General features: G+C 39.1%; 1 protein-coding gene across 1 annotated transcript in view; it reads right to left on the bottom strand.

Moving 5' to 3' along the window:
• The window catches only part of ARHGAP35 (Rho GTPase activating protein 35), a 72,134-nt gene that overhangs the window by 46,440 nt on the left and 12,061 nt on the right, over positions 1 to 13,633 (bottom strand). The gene's annotated exons all lie outside the window — the stretch shown is intronic.

Raw genomic sequence — 13,633 nt, 5'->3', positions numbered from 1 at the left:
GGTAGTAGCTGGGTTCACACAATACAACAACCCACACTCAAGGTTTATTAACTATGAACAACTCACAGTTCACAACCTAACAACAAACCACTGGTTCTCTTTGTGGATTGTTCGTAATTAACAAACTATGGTTTATTAGCATGGCCGGGTTCTTACAACAGAACAACCTGTGGTTCAACAACCCACACTCAACTTGTACTCAACCTTGATTGTGGGTTGTCATGTTGTGTGAACCCAGTCACTGTCCCATTTGGCAGATCAGCTCCTCTTCTTGCTTTGAACCGGAAAAGAAAAAGGAAGCTCACAGACCACGTGTTCTCTGTTCCTCCCTCCCTCCACCCACCCCACCACCCTTACATACTGGGAAGCAAGAAGGAGAAAGCCCTGTCCACAAACACCACAATGCAGCCCTGTTTTAATAGAGGGACAATTTTACAGAGGCTGAATTGGAGGTAAGTAAAACGAGCTGTATTAGTATTCCACTATGCAAATAATGTTTCTCTCTTGTAGCTACCTTCTCGTTCTGTGGTGGGAGGGAAACACAGCCCATGGGGGATATAAGGAGTGCCACTAGTGAACAGAACAGAAGTGGGAGAAGAGTAAGAAAAGCTCAAGTGAGAGGAGCAGGGTATGAGATTACACCCTAATAGTTTCTTTCCTTTGCTGAGCTATGGTCACCTTTTCCTGGCAAGAGTCCCAGTAACCTTTTGACAGACAGATATTGACAAGTGCAGCTTTCCCTCACATCAAGATGGGAAATACTGTACCTGGTGAGTGTTCACCTGGGGGGGCTGTTGGAGCAACAGGAGCCCAGACAGAAAAATAACATAACCTTTAGCATTCTGATTGCCATTCACAAAATGCATGTCTACTGATATTCCTCTTCACTTAACATGCTAAGTAAAGCCAGTAAGTCCTTGCAGGACCATCACTCTGTTATTTGAATGTGTTCATGTTATTAGGAAATGTTATTGAAAATTTTAATTGTAAACCAGAGTCCAATGTCTGCACAGTCATTGCACTTGTCAAAGGCAGTCTCCAAAGCAGACTGACAACCTTAGGAACATAAATTAACGTAATTGTGAATAAAGTCAATATTATAATGAATATATTTTGCCACTAGCACATTTTATGGGTTTTACCCACATCCCCCATATGCACACCCAGGTTTTGTATGCCTTGAATACCCATGGAATATAAATAAATAAATAAATAGCATATTCAACTATATTCAGCATATTCCTTTGGCAGGGGCTCGCTTCTCCGCAAGCCCCTGCCAAAGGAAGTGAGGCAGGTGGCTACCAGGAGGAGGGCCTTCTCTGCTGTGGCACCCCAGCTGTGGAATGAGCTCCCTAAAGAGGTTTGCTTGGCACCTACATTATATGCTTTTAGATGCCAGGTGAAGACCTTTTTATTCTCCCAGCATTTTAACAGTCTATAAATAAATTTTAACTTGGTGTTTTAAATTTTAAATTTTGCATTGCTGCTGTTTTTATCTGGTTGAGCTTTATATTGTATTTTATATTATGGTTTTATACTGTTGTTTTATACTTTGAATGTTTTTAATTTTTGTGAACTGCCCAGAGAGCTCCGGCTATTGGGCGGTATAGAAATGTAATTAATTAATAAATAATAAATAAACATGCAGGCTGCTTTAATATTTGGTCTTGTTTGACTTGTAATTAATCAATAAAGATGGTCATGCCCATATGCTAGTGATTTTAAGGTGATTTAAGCATACTGATTTTTGACGAAGGCCTCCTAAAAAATGAGGAATTTAAACCTAAGCCTCTCAGATACAAATCTAACACCCTACTGGACCAGAGTGGCTGATTAATCATGTAAGAATATTGGGTTTTATTATTTCATTTATGAACAGAAATGCGATCAATTTTATAGTTTAAGAATACTTTAATAATACTTTCCACAGTGACAATTTGGGGTTAGCAACACTTGGATCTTTGAGATTGCTGTCTGCTGGAAAATTCAGCTGGCAATATTCCCAAAGTGCTACAAATGCTTCCTTCAGGGAGAAGTTGCACATGACTCAGGATTGTGATATCAGTATATCTAGGTAACTCTTATCTTGTTTAGGGTGATTTTCAAGTGCCCTAGATAGAGGATGCATACAAGAAGATGAGGCAAGACTATTTCCAGATTTCCTGAAACAACAAATTTGTAAGACAAACTGACCAGATAAGCTAGTTTACAAAAACAGAATGATCCTTTTTCACCAGGTAAGAGGTTATGCCAATAAAGTTTTAAACAACCATCTGTGTCTGCTTTATATAGTTTATCAGGCAGTGGTTACTAACCAAGTGCTAATCACAATGGATGAGAAATATTCCTGACTACCAATTAACTGCCACATCATGAGATCTGCGGGCACTAGCCACATGTCAACTTTACATCTGCAAACTATAAACTCCCTTTTCCACCTGGCTACAAGACACAATTAAAATACTGCAGGATCAACAAGGAGAATGAGAAAGAGAAGCTCCATCCTGGCACGATGCGAACAGCAAGAAAAGCAAGTCCATCCAATGCACAGCCAAGAGTGGCAGAAACAACTGAACTACTGCTACAACCATATAACCTTATTCTCCCTCCCTTCAAAAATATTTAGTTTTTTATGTACACGTATTGTCAATCAGAATGCATCAAACCAAAGTTATTTTTGCTTTTTGTTTTAAGGTCAACAATAGTCCGATGTTCCCTTTCATCAGGAAGATTATATCTCCCCAAGCAGATAAGCTCAGTCTAAAAGAATCACCATGATTTAAAAGTGTAAGTTCTAAGTATGGAATATTGTTATATATCAACCAAGATTTAAGTACTAAAGCAGAAGTTATCTTAAATTAAGAGGCAACCAAAAAATTATATCTATCATACTGACATCACAACACGTTAAGCATGTTTAAATATCCTGAAGGGGTTTTTCAGATTACGATTCAGATTACAACTGATACTATGGTTTTAAAATTTGGAAAAGGAAAAAAAATTGGCATCCAGATGACATTGCTAGCCTTCATAGTTACAACACGCCTATTGTCAGAGAATGTGGACTTTGAATCTGCAGCCAGTATAAATTATCCTTTGCTTTGATGGCTGAATAATGCAGTTTAACTAGTTCTTCAGTTGGAATGAATTACAGAAGACAAAAGATTGCTGTAAGTTTGAAATTGCTATTGTGCGCTTGAACTAGAAAAAGAAACCTGGAACATTTGATCTTAAGTGCATTCAAGTTTGCTAAGAGGTCGTTTTCAGAAAAAATAGCTGAGTCACCAGATTAAGTATTTGTGATACTACAAAAAAAAAAAAGTGGGAAAGGGGAAGCTGACACACACTAGAAATTCAAGGCTGCTCTGAATATAAGGTCACCTTAAGAGTTTATCCTAGTTGAGTATATTTATAACTCAAAGGTTTTATACCAAGCCCAAACCTCATTCAGTGGAGTTTTTGCAAATGGAATGTTCTGAAGAGTGGTGCTTTTTCTCAAATATACAAAAGAAAAACTCATAAGCAACTGGATTCTCAATCCTGAAATATAATTTTGCTATGGCTTTCTGTCTCTATACAGTTTGCCTTAACATTGAAAAGATTTACAGCCAATAAAGCTCAGGCATTGAACAGCTTTTTGCATGCTACAGATTTGGTTCAGGTGACACAAGAATACAGGTGCACTGTGGCCCTTCTGTGCAAAAGGGCATGTCCTTGCTGCTGTAACAAACCAGACCCATGATCTAGCGCTCATTCCCCAATCCTGCTGCAGAAAGTCTTTGGGCACCTACTTCACATATATAAAGGCTGCATATGGGAGGGGGGTTATGCAGATAACAAATTCAAAAATAGGATCCTGACACGGCAAGAGTTTGTGGGATAGTTCTGCAAGTTCCTAGTCAAAGACAATGGTGCAATATCCAGCCTGCATGTAATGGGCTATGGTGGGAGTGAATTGTACCCAAGGACACACGAGGCAGAGCAAACAGCAAACACAGAAGATGAAATGCTGTCTTGAGGGGGTTCTATCTTTAAAGATGGCCTAAAAATATTTTTTGATAAATTGATATAAACTAATTTGTTTCCAGGTGAAGTCTGGAGAAGATCTTTGGCTAATGTCTCCTCCATATTGGGCCTCGAATACTAGCTGGTTTCAGCTCCTGGGAAGTGCCCCCAAATAAGCCAGCCACAACAGAACACACCAAAAGCCAGTGTGGAAAGGACTGAGGCTGCTGGTATTGGAAAAAGAGCTGGAGGCTACCAAAACAAATCAACCAAGTGACACACAAGTGCCTGAGAAGGGCAGCAGGGAGTTGTCCCAGCGCTAGAAAAGATGTGGGAGAATTAATTCAACAGAACAGCAGAATGACACATGCAACAAATTGATGATACAGCTAAACAAGGGAAAGCAAGAGCTAAGATTTGGCAAACTGTCTTGTAAACAACCCATATTGAGTATGTTTTAAAGAAATACACCTTTTTGGATATTGACCTTCACCATTGAAATTTTATTATTTATTTATTGCTTTTTTATACTGCCCAATAGCCAAAGCGTTAGTCACAAATATGCTTAGTGGGCATCTGCTAAACCATTTAAGTGAGCTTAATGAAGCACTGTGGCTTTGGGACATCCCAGTACACGTTATTCTTCTACTTGGACTTGGCTGCAGTACTTCAGAGAATGAAACTATAAACACATAAGACTGTGTTAGCAGGCTTCCTACCAAGAAAACTTTTAAAATCAGAAACGAAAGAAAATTGCAAGTGATAAAGGTAAGTATCCCAACATCTAATCGCCATATAACCAGCTGAGTTCTATTTTATTCCATTCTCATTAATCCTGCTCCACAATCACATTTCCCCCTGCTGTCTTAAGTATTGCCATTCTTGTTGCTCGCTTCATTGTAACCCTGAAAAAAATTACCTTCAAGCAGATAAATCTTTCAAGATTCTGTAAGTTATTATTATTATTATTATTTATTTATTTATATAGCACCATCAATGTACATGGTGCTGTACAGAGTAAAACAGTAAATAGCAAGGCCCTGCCGCATAGGCTGACAATCTAATAAAATCATAGTAAAACAATAAGGAGGGAAAGAGAATGCCAACAGGCACAGGGTAGGGTAAGCAGGCACAGGGTAGGGTAAAACTAACAGTATAAAGTCCGCACAACATCAAGTTTTAAAAGCTTTAGGAAAAAGAAAAGTTTTTAGTTGAGCTTTAAAAGCTGCGATTGAACTTGTAGTTCTCAAATGTTCTGGAAGAGCGTTCCAGGCGTAAGGGGCAGCAGAAGAAAATGAACGAAGCCGAGCAAGGGAAGTAGAGGCCCTTGGGCACTAACTTATAGAGTGCACTTTTTTCTAGATTTAGGTGCTTGTGTTAAACCCTTTTATATTTTGCAACCTACTTTGAGGGTATCAACTCTGAAAAGTGGGTTATAAATGCATTGAATAAATAAATATCATGGGATCCTTCCAGATGGATTGTCTGAACTGGGAGTTGAGGGCACAGTTTTACAGTGGTCCCATTACAACTTGGGTGGCCATTTCCAGAAGGTGGTGCTAGGGGATTGCAGCTTTGTTCCATGTCACAGGCCTCCACAAGGATCAATTTTAAAACCCATGCATCTACATGAAAGTGCTGGTGGAGATTATTCGAAGATGTGGGGTGAAGTATCATCAGTATGCAGATAACACCCAATTATACTCTCCTTTTCATCTAATCCAGGAGAGGCAGTGGATGTCCTGAATAAGTACCTGAGTTGGGTAATGAACTGGATGTGGGCCAATCCAGTATATTTAGATTGGAACTGCTAGTAACTAAACCTTAGGAGAGTTATTTCAATCTTCTACAATGGGGGAAAATTGCACAAAAGCTGAGAAACCACTCAATATTAATGGTTGAGGGAAAGGGATGGTGCTAAGCGAACATGGCCTTCCGGGGATCCCAGAGGGCTGGATTTGGCCCTTGGGTCTGAGATCCTGCACCCCTAATCCATGTGTGTTAAAAGTAACAAATTAAAATGTGTTGCCTAACCAAGGACACCTTTTTAACAAAAATGTTTTCAATCAATTACGGACTGAAGATCTACAGTGTAACCTTCAATCAGATGTTGTAGAATATGCCCTTATCTACTGAAATCTGAAAGAGTGATTTTGTCTACCCATCGCAACAGTATTTATTTATGTATTATATTTACATTCCCCAACCCTTGCCGACATATATTGTCTGGGCAGTTTACAAAACAGAAATTGTATCATATGCAAGATGATAAACAAAAAGGTATGGGATGGTCTCCCAAGATTGAGAGCTCCTTGGAAGAAAGGAAGGAATAAGCAGAACTCCTCAGCACAAAGGACTAGTTAGCTAAGCAGAAACACAGAACTAGAGCCAACCCTAGTTAATCCTCCATTAAACACAAGAAATACAACCTTATATTACTGTGTTTTATTGGTGGAGCGAGTACTGCTCCCCTGCCGCAAGTATCTCATGACTAAATTATCTTCCCTGTTTGCTCTATACCATTCTTATGCAAAATTAAACACATCCCAACTGAGCACTTTCCTTACAACATACTGCAAATTAACCTAATTTAAGGGGTGTTTGTTGCTGCAAACAACATTTGCGCTATTTGTATTTAATGCTAACTTTCAGCCAGTGTGGTTTTAGTATTCAGGATTACACACTGTTGAAAATCACTTTTAATAAAGCAAACGCCAAATGACCCTGAAGCACAGCGGCACAAGGGGTGCCGCTTCAGTCCACTGAATATACTGTACATGTAACAATGGGAAAAGGATTTCCTAACAGAGTTGTAAATTTTCTCACTGCACCACAGCGGCTCAAGTGTAGAAAATCTCTGAAATGGGTCATTTGTATCTTTGGAAAGGCTGATTTAAGCTTTTAACCATCTGGACCTGAAACGTTTAATCTCAGGCAACAGATGGGGCTATTCTTAAAAGAAGGGTGTACATGAGTTTCCAGGCCATGCACACCAACCCCAGAGTCACCCTATGTCTGGAACCCTTTGGCAATTTGGTACAAGGAGGAAAACTAAATATGGGCATGATACACACAGGAACTGCTATTTGCATGACCCCCATTTTTTGGTCCTATATTGAGAAAAAAACACTTAAGTCCTCCTAAAACAAATCAACATTGCATAACAGCAAGTATTCTTTCCAATAGATAAAACCCACATCATTGGCTAAGTAAAGATCCACTACGAGAGGTGCTTTTTAAATAATACTATTCCTTCAATTTACTTTTAGCATAATTGTACTCAGTTTATTCTGCAATACTTCTAACATTAGCAAGAACCCATGAACCCATGGAAGTATGGATGTTCAAGTTTAAGTAAACATATTGCAAAACTTAAATTAACGTATCTATGACACATGAGTAGCCTGCCCTAACTCACAGCCATTCTTCCAGTTCAGTAAAAGAATGTGCAAATTCCCTTGCAGTTCTCTTGATAAAATAAGCCTGAAACAGAAGGATTTCTGCTCATATGTCCAACAACTTCTACAGTTGTCACTACCAAGTAATAGAACCAGGCTTACTGCTACTTCACGTAGTCCTTCAGAGGTTCCCTTGTTTTTGAAAGTGGCTTTTCACATTACTACAGGGGCTGCAATCGGAAAGGGATGACCCTGAGAAATCCCAGTGCGTGCACTAAAATCTATCGACACAGCTCTTGAGGTTCCACCTGGGAAATCTGCTACTGACTGGATACAAATCAAGAGAAAGGGTAGGAATCTGTATTATTATTTTAAAGCACTTGTTATTTAAACTTCAAAATGTTATTCTTCCTAGTGTGATGGACAAAATCATCACTCTTACCCAACTCCCATTTATTTCAATAGGCCTACATATCCAAACATTTTGCTAATACAGAATGCATTCAAAGCACTCTGTACTCAAGCAACAACTTCTGTAAGGAATTGCAAAATTCTTTGTAAGGCAAAAAATGTGCAAATGCAGATTATAAATACACCGTGCACAGACTCCTGTACAAATGCCCCCCGTACAAATGCCTCCTTGCTTTCATTTGTCCAGAGCTTTCCCAAAGAAGAGCTGATATCAACATCAGTTCATACAAGAGAATGAGATGCTGTATCTTTAAATTCAACTGAGTCATTCAGGATAGGATCACCTTTTCCAGGAGAAAGAAAAATTAATCTTGCTTCTTAACCTGAGCAAAATTTTCAAGTACTATTCAAGAAAGTGCATCTCTCTTGATATGTCTAACCTGGAGTATGAAAAATGGAAGCACAGTGAAATCCTGTTCTTCTATTCTTATCTGGGTCTTGTTTTGCAAATGTTACACCCAAACACATAACCAGATCTGTGCTCAGAAAGTCTCACATACATTTTAAATGTATATATGTCTGATCTTACATTCAGCTTTTAAGAACAATGTTCTCTATTTAGATATAAATAGGAAGCCTATTTAACATAACTTAGAAGGAAAAAACAAATAGCATAGCATTAATTTACAAGAAATTTTGCAATTTAATATACAGGAATCCTATCACCCCACAAATTTAGTTTTACAAAAAGAATCTGTCTAATAAATCCATGTGCTGGAACCTTCTGTTCACCTTGCTCTGAGGATGGTAGGTTCACAAGCACACATTCACCACAAAAATGGAAAGATTACAAGGGGGGATGTTCCTTCAACAACCAAACTATTCATTAGAAATAGCTTCATTTATTAAATCCTAGCATGTTTCACTAAAATAGTGGCAAAACCAACGTTTGAAGTTTGTTATATAAGAGCAAGGATCCAAGAGTTATTTTAGGTAAGCCCAGGGCTTTCACAAGCCCAGTGGATTTTTTGTGTGTGTTCTTTTTATATTTCTGCCTTGAAACAAAAAGTCTCCCTATTGCTATATCACAGGCTGTAATGGAAACTCCCTTCATGCTCAAATGTAATTTCCCATGCATTATGGAGATCAAAGCAATTCTTCCTTACCACAAAAAAACCAAAGGGGTTGGAGGGACTGTCTGCCACTAGATAAAGTACTTCCAATTTCTGGTAATAGAGCTACTCAGCATCTTTCATCACCTCTCAGCAAAATCATAAATGTATGTGTTACCAAGAGGTCCCTGCTCCCCTTCCCATTCAGATAACTTTTTCTCTTGGACTGGTTTTTAAAGAGAATAAGGGCATTATTTCTATCACCTTTATGCCTTAGTCTCCTAGTCCACCAAATGGGATTCTGTCCAATTGCTTTCTTCTTCAAGCAACATAGCTCCCTATCTTTGCCAGCAGTTAATTAAACATGTAAATGAGAAAGGGGGTAATATCTACTCCAGTCGCATTTAAAACTTCTCCCACTTAACCTAGGAGTTTCCAGACATGGCAAGGACAAGCACAGTGAACACCATGTATCCTCCCTCCCTTGAGAAGGACAAACAGACATCACAATTCTTAAGTCTGTTCAACTACCCTTGGTAGGTCATGAGGGTGTCAGAAAGTCCATAGGAGCCATCTATAACAAAATAAACAATGAACCACATCATGTCTGCTATTTGAGGGGATTTTCGAAACTATCCCAACTCCTCTTCTTGGTTGAATTAGCATTAGAAGAATTGCATTAAATTCCTCTCCACCTTTAGGGTGCAATCTTATCATTTATGCCCTTGATGCTCATAAGCCTCCAAACTCAGAGGCTTACAAGAATCCAGCGCAGAACAGAAGGTGCAACAGAGGTGATTATTGCCTCCCTGCTCCTCATGCACTGCATTTCTGCTAGATGGGCTTTTTGGCCCATCTAGCTGGGGTGCTTCAGAGGGGGAGGAAAGGAGGCTGGAGAGGCCTCACCATAATTCGTATCCTGGCCTCCCCTGTCCCCATGAGTATATGATGGAACATGATAGTGAATCAAAGAGATCTAAGTGCCATAGCCAAAGATACACACGCCTGAGACGCTAGAGGCCTCCAAGCCAAAATTGGAGAGTTGGACTGACTGGTTTTAAAGGTGAACGTAGAGACAGTGGCCATTATGGACCTGGTGGAATGGAGGGAACCAGTGGGATACAGTCATTGCTGGATATAAACTCCACAGGAAGGACAAAGAAGGGCATATTGGGGGAGTTGTTGCTCTGTATATCGAAGAGAGTACAGTGTCAAACGGACTAGAACACCTAAAAGGAGCAGCCTCTTCCACAGAAGCTCTTTGGGAGGCAATACCAGGCTCCAAAACTAATTTAGTACTAGGAACGTTCTACTGTCCCTCAGACCAGAACGCTCAAGGTGACCTAGAGATGGAAAATGAAATCAGGGAGGCCTTCAAATGGGAAAGTATTGTAATAATGGGAGACTTCCAATTACCTCCACATTGACAAAGAGGTTAAATTTCCCAATCCCTAACACCTGTGCCCTAGAATAGTTGGTCATGGAACTGACCAGAGGGGAGGCAACCCTGGATTTATTCCTAAATGGTGTCACCCAGGACCTATTACAAGATGTAAATATTGTCCCAACAATTGGAAACTGACCACAGTGCTATCAGATTTAATATATATTTTAAGTGGAAAATTGTCCAGGAAGTCCAACACCATCATATTTGACTTCAAAAAAGAAGACTTCTCTAAAATTAGGGAACTAGTAACAGGAAGTTGAAAAGGGGTCAAGAGGATTAAATCTCTTCAACATGCTTGGAGGTTATTCAAAACCACAATAATAGCTCAGCAAAAACATATTCCAAAGATTAGGAAAGGTAGCACAAAGTCCAAGAGGTCACCAGCATGGTTAATGAGCCATGTCAAGGAAGCTATTAGAGAAAAGAGGGCTTCCTTCAGAAAATGGATGTCTTGCCCAAGTGAGGAAAATAAAAGAGTACAAGCTTGCACAAAGGCAATACAAGCAGACAATAAGACATAAAAGCATTTTGAAGAGCATAGCATTAACAATAAAGAATTCTTTAAATATATCAGAAACAGAAAACTAGCTAGGTTGGACTGTTAGATAACAATGGAGTTAAAGGAACACTAAAGGAGGATAAAGAGAAGTCGAATGAATTCTTCTCATCAGTCTTCATTGCAGAAAATATGACAGATACCTGTGCCTGAAGTAGTGTTTTTCGGAAGGGAGTCTGAGGAACTGAGGCAAACAATGGTGGCAAAAGATGAAGTTCTCAGCCTTATTAATAAATTGAAAGCAAGTAAATCACCCAGCCCAGATGGTATCCATCCTGGAGTTCTCAAAGAACTCAAATATGAAATTGCTGATCTTCTAAGCAAACTATGCACTCATGTCCTGCTTGCAGCTTTCCTGCTGAAAGCTAGTTGGCCACTGTGTGAACTGAATGCTGGACTACATGGACCCTTGGTCTGATCCACCATAGCTGTTCTTATGTTGAAGTCTTCTTATTCAGTAGAGGTTAGTTACTGCGCAGATTAGAAATGTAATAAATACATAACATTTCCATTGTAACAGAAACATGCTTTTTGCTGTGAAAACATCTGAAAATACAATGTCATACCTTCACTGTAGTGGTGTGATAAATCTGCTTCCAATAATTAAAGCGCTATTTTTACTAACAAGGCTTTTCAAGCCTTTTTGTATCACCAAGGAAGAATGTTAAGAATTCCCACTGTACAGCTTGGGTATATCTGGATGCCAATTAAGATGCAAAAGCATACACACCAAGTTCTGCGGTTCGTTATCACCCTTGTACACTTCAACTCTTTTCACTCTGCTTAATCACTCAATAATGCAAGGCACTGCTACTGTGCAATGTCTATTCATTTTAACCAGGCTCATTTCAAATTGGGCCCTATATTGCATTCTACAGGACAAACTTTTTCTTTCCATGATTTATAAGTAATGCACAGTTTTTTTGTCATCTATACATTTACCTTGCAATGTTACCACTCAATAAGATATAAACAAGGTCTTTCTTGACTTTTCTATATTAGGAAAAACTAATCAAGCACAGCCTATCAAATTAAACACATCTGTCACTAGCAAAGGAAATCTTAGTTTTCTCACAAAAATGCAAGGAGCAAGAGAAATTGTTAAGACCCACTCCTGACACTATTGTTCACATTCCTTATAACCCAAACTAATTCTTAGGGGAGCAGAACTGAGCCTTAAATGTTTAAGAATTGGGCAAATAATCTGAGGCATTGTATAGCTCGCTTAAGCATTACTATAACTGTGATATCAGAATACTTCAAAGCATCTAACAGCTCAGATGGTAGAAGACTTGGAGAGTAGCCAAGCAGCCTGGACTCTCTCCCCAGCTGGGTCATTAAATCAAACTAATGGGGGGGATTCAGGCTCTAGTTTAACAGTATCTCAAGGCATTATAGTCTAGGCCTTCCCCACATTCAGTGGTATCTACAGTAGACAATGTTTTCAAAGGAAACAGGTAAATTCACTGTTGAAAAGAATTACTAAGGACTTTTGTGATTATTAACAGGCAGCTAACAGCTAGCATTTAGCCTCCAAAATGACAGTTGTAAATTTAGCATCTGAGTTAAAGGTAGCAATCCACTGGGGAATGTTACCTGCACAAATCCCAGTGAAATGAATAGGTGCTGCATGCAAGCACAGCTCTCACTTCCCTTCCATTTCAGATGGACTTACAATCAAGATGTTCCCAGAAGACTAAGAACCAAATCTGGTAACAGCTCAACTAACAAGAGGCTGACATTTTCCTACAGTCAAGAATTCTTCCTAGTCCAGAAGCTCCTATTCCAGTGGCCTATTCGTTAACCTCTCCACAGGGACATCATTGTAATGCGCTCCCTACCATCACTACCAGATTGCATTTAAATAAGCCAACAATGTCATGGTCAAAGGAGCATATCAAAAGCTTCTGAAATATAACAAAGTTACAGAGCTCTATTATCAGTAACAGTATTAGAAGTTTTAGTCCTCCAAGCTACCCTAAAGCCACAGCTCTGTAAGGCTTAACACTGTGGATGGAAGTGATGATACCCTTCAGTAAGCCTGATCTGTGAACCTCTCTGAATATCAAGTGAGTGCCATTTTATACAGACATTAAAGCAAAAGCATGGTGGGGGATTTTTTTCATCAATTAATCCCACTTTCCCCCTTCTTTGCCCATGGATTACGGATGAAAATGTGAAGACAAGGCCCAAACCACAAGATAAATGCTTTGGGCTCCATACACATAGGCCTTTAGTGCAAGTCTGTCACTCAATATGTGGATAATCAAAGGGGCTTGGGAGTGGGGAAAGCTAGTATGATCAAGAGCCTCCAATACATTCACTGTATTGTTAGTGAAAAACAGTAGTTGATCAACTCAACATGGTTAACATCATTCTAAACCAAAACCTCCTGCATAGCAAGGACAACTTTTTCAGAAATGTAATACTCTCTTTTGGAAAAAGAAAAGAGTATGAGTATCAAGCACCAACTCAATGTGACAATTTAACCAATTTAATAAGCAAGTCACTGCACACACTATACCTCCTAAAAGTAAATAGCAACAAGAGAAAAATGATCTGAAACTTAAATGAGATACAGCACTTAGATCCAGTCAAAGAAAATGCAATAATGGTTTATTGCAATATATTAATAACAAAAAGTCAGTTAAAAAAAAAGACTTAAGCCTGCCAACAGCAAATCCATCCATGGATATCTTTTCCA

The sequence above is a fragment of the Elgaria multicarinata genome, chromosome 13 (genome assembly GCF_023053635.1).
Source record: "Elgaria multicarinata webbii isolate HBS135686 ecotype San Diego chromosome 13, rElgMul1.1.pri, whole genome shotgun sequence".
Lineage (NCBI taxonomy): Eukaryota > Metazoa > Chordata > Lepidosauria > Squamata > Anguidae > Elgaria > Elgaria multicarinata.
Note: the sequence above shows the minus strand (reverse complement) of the source record. Positions and strands in the feature narration are given on the sequence as shown.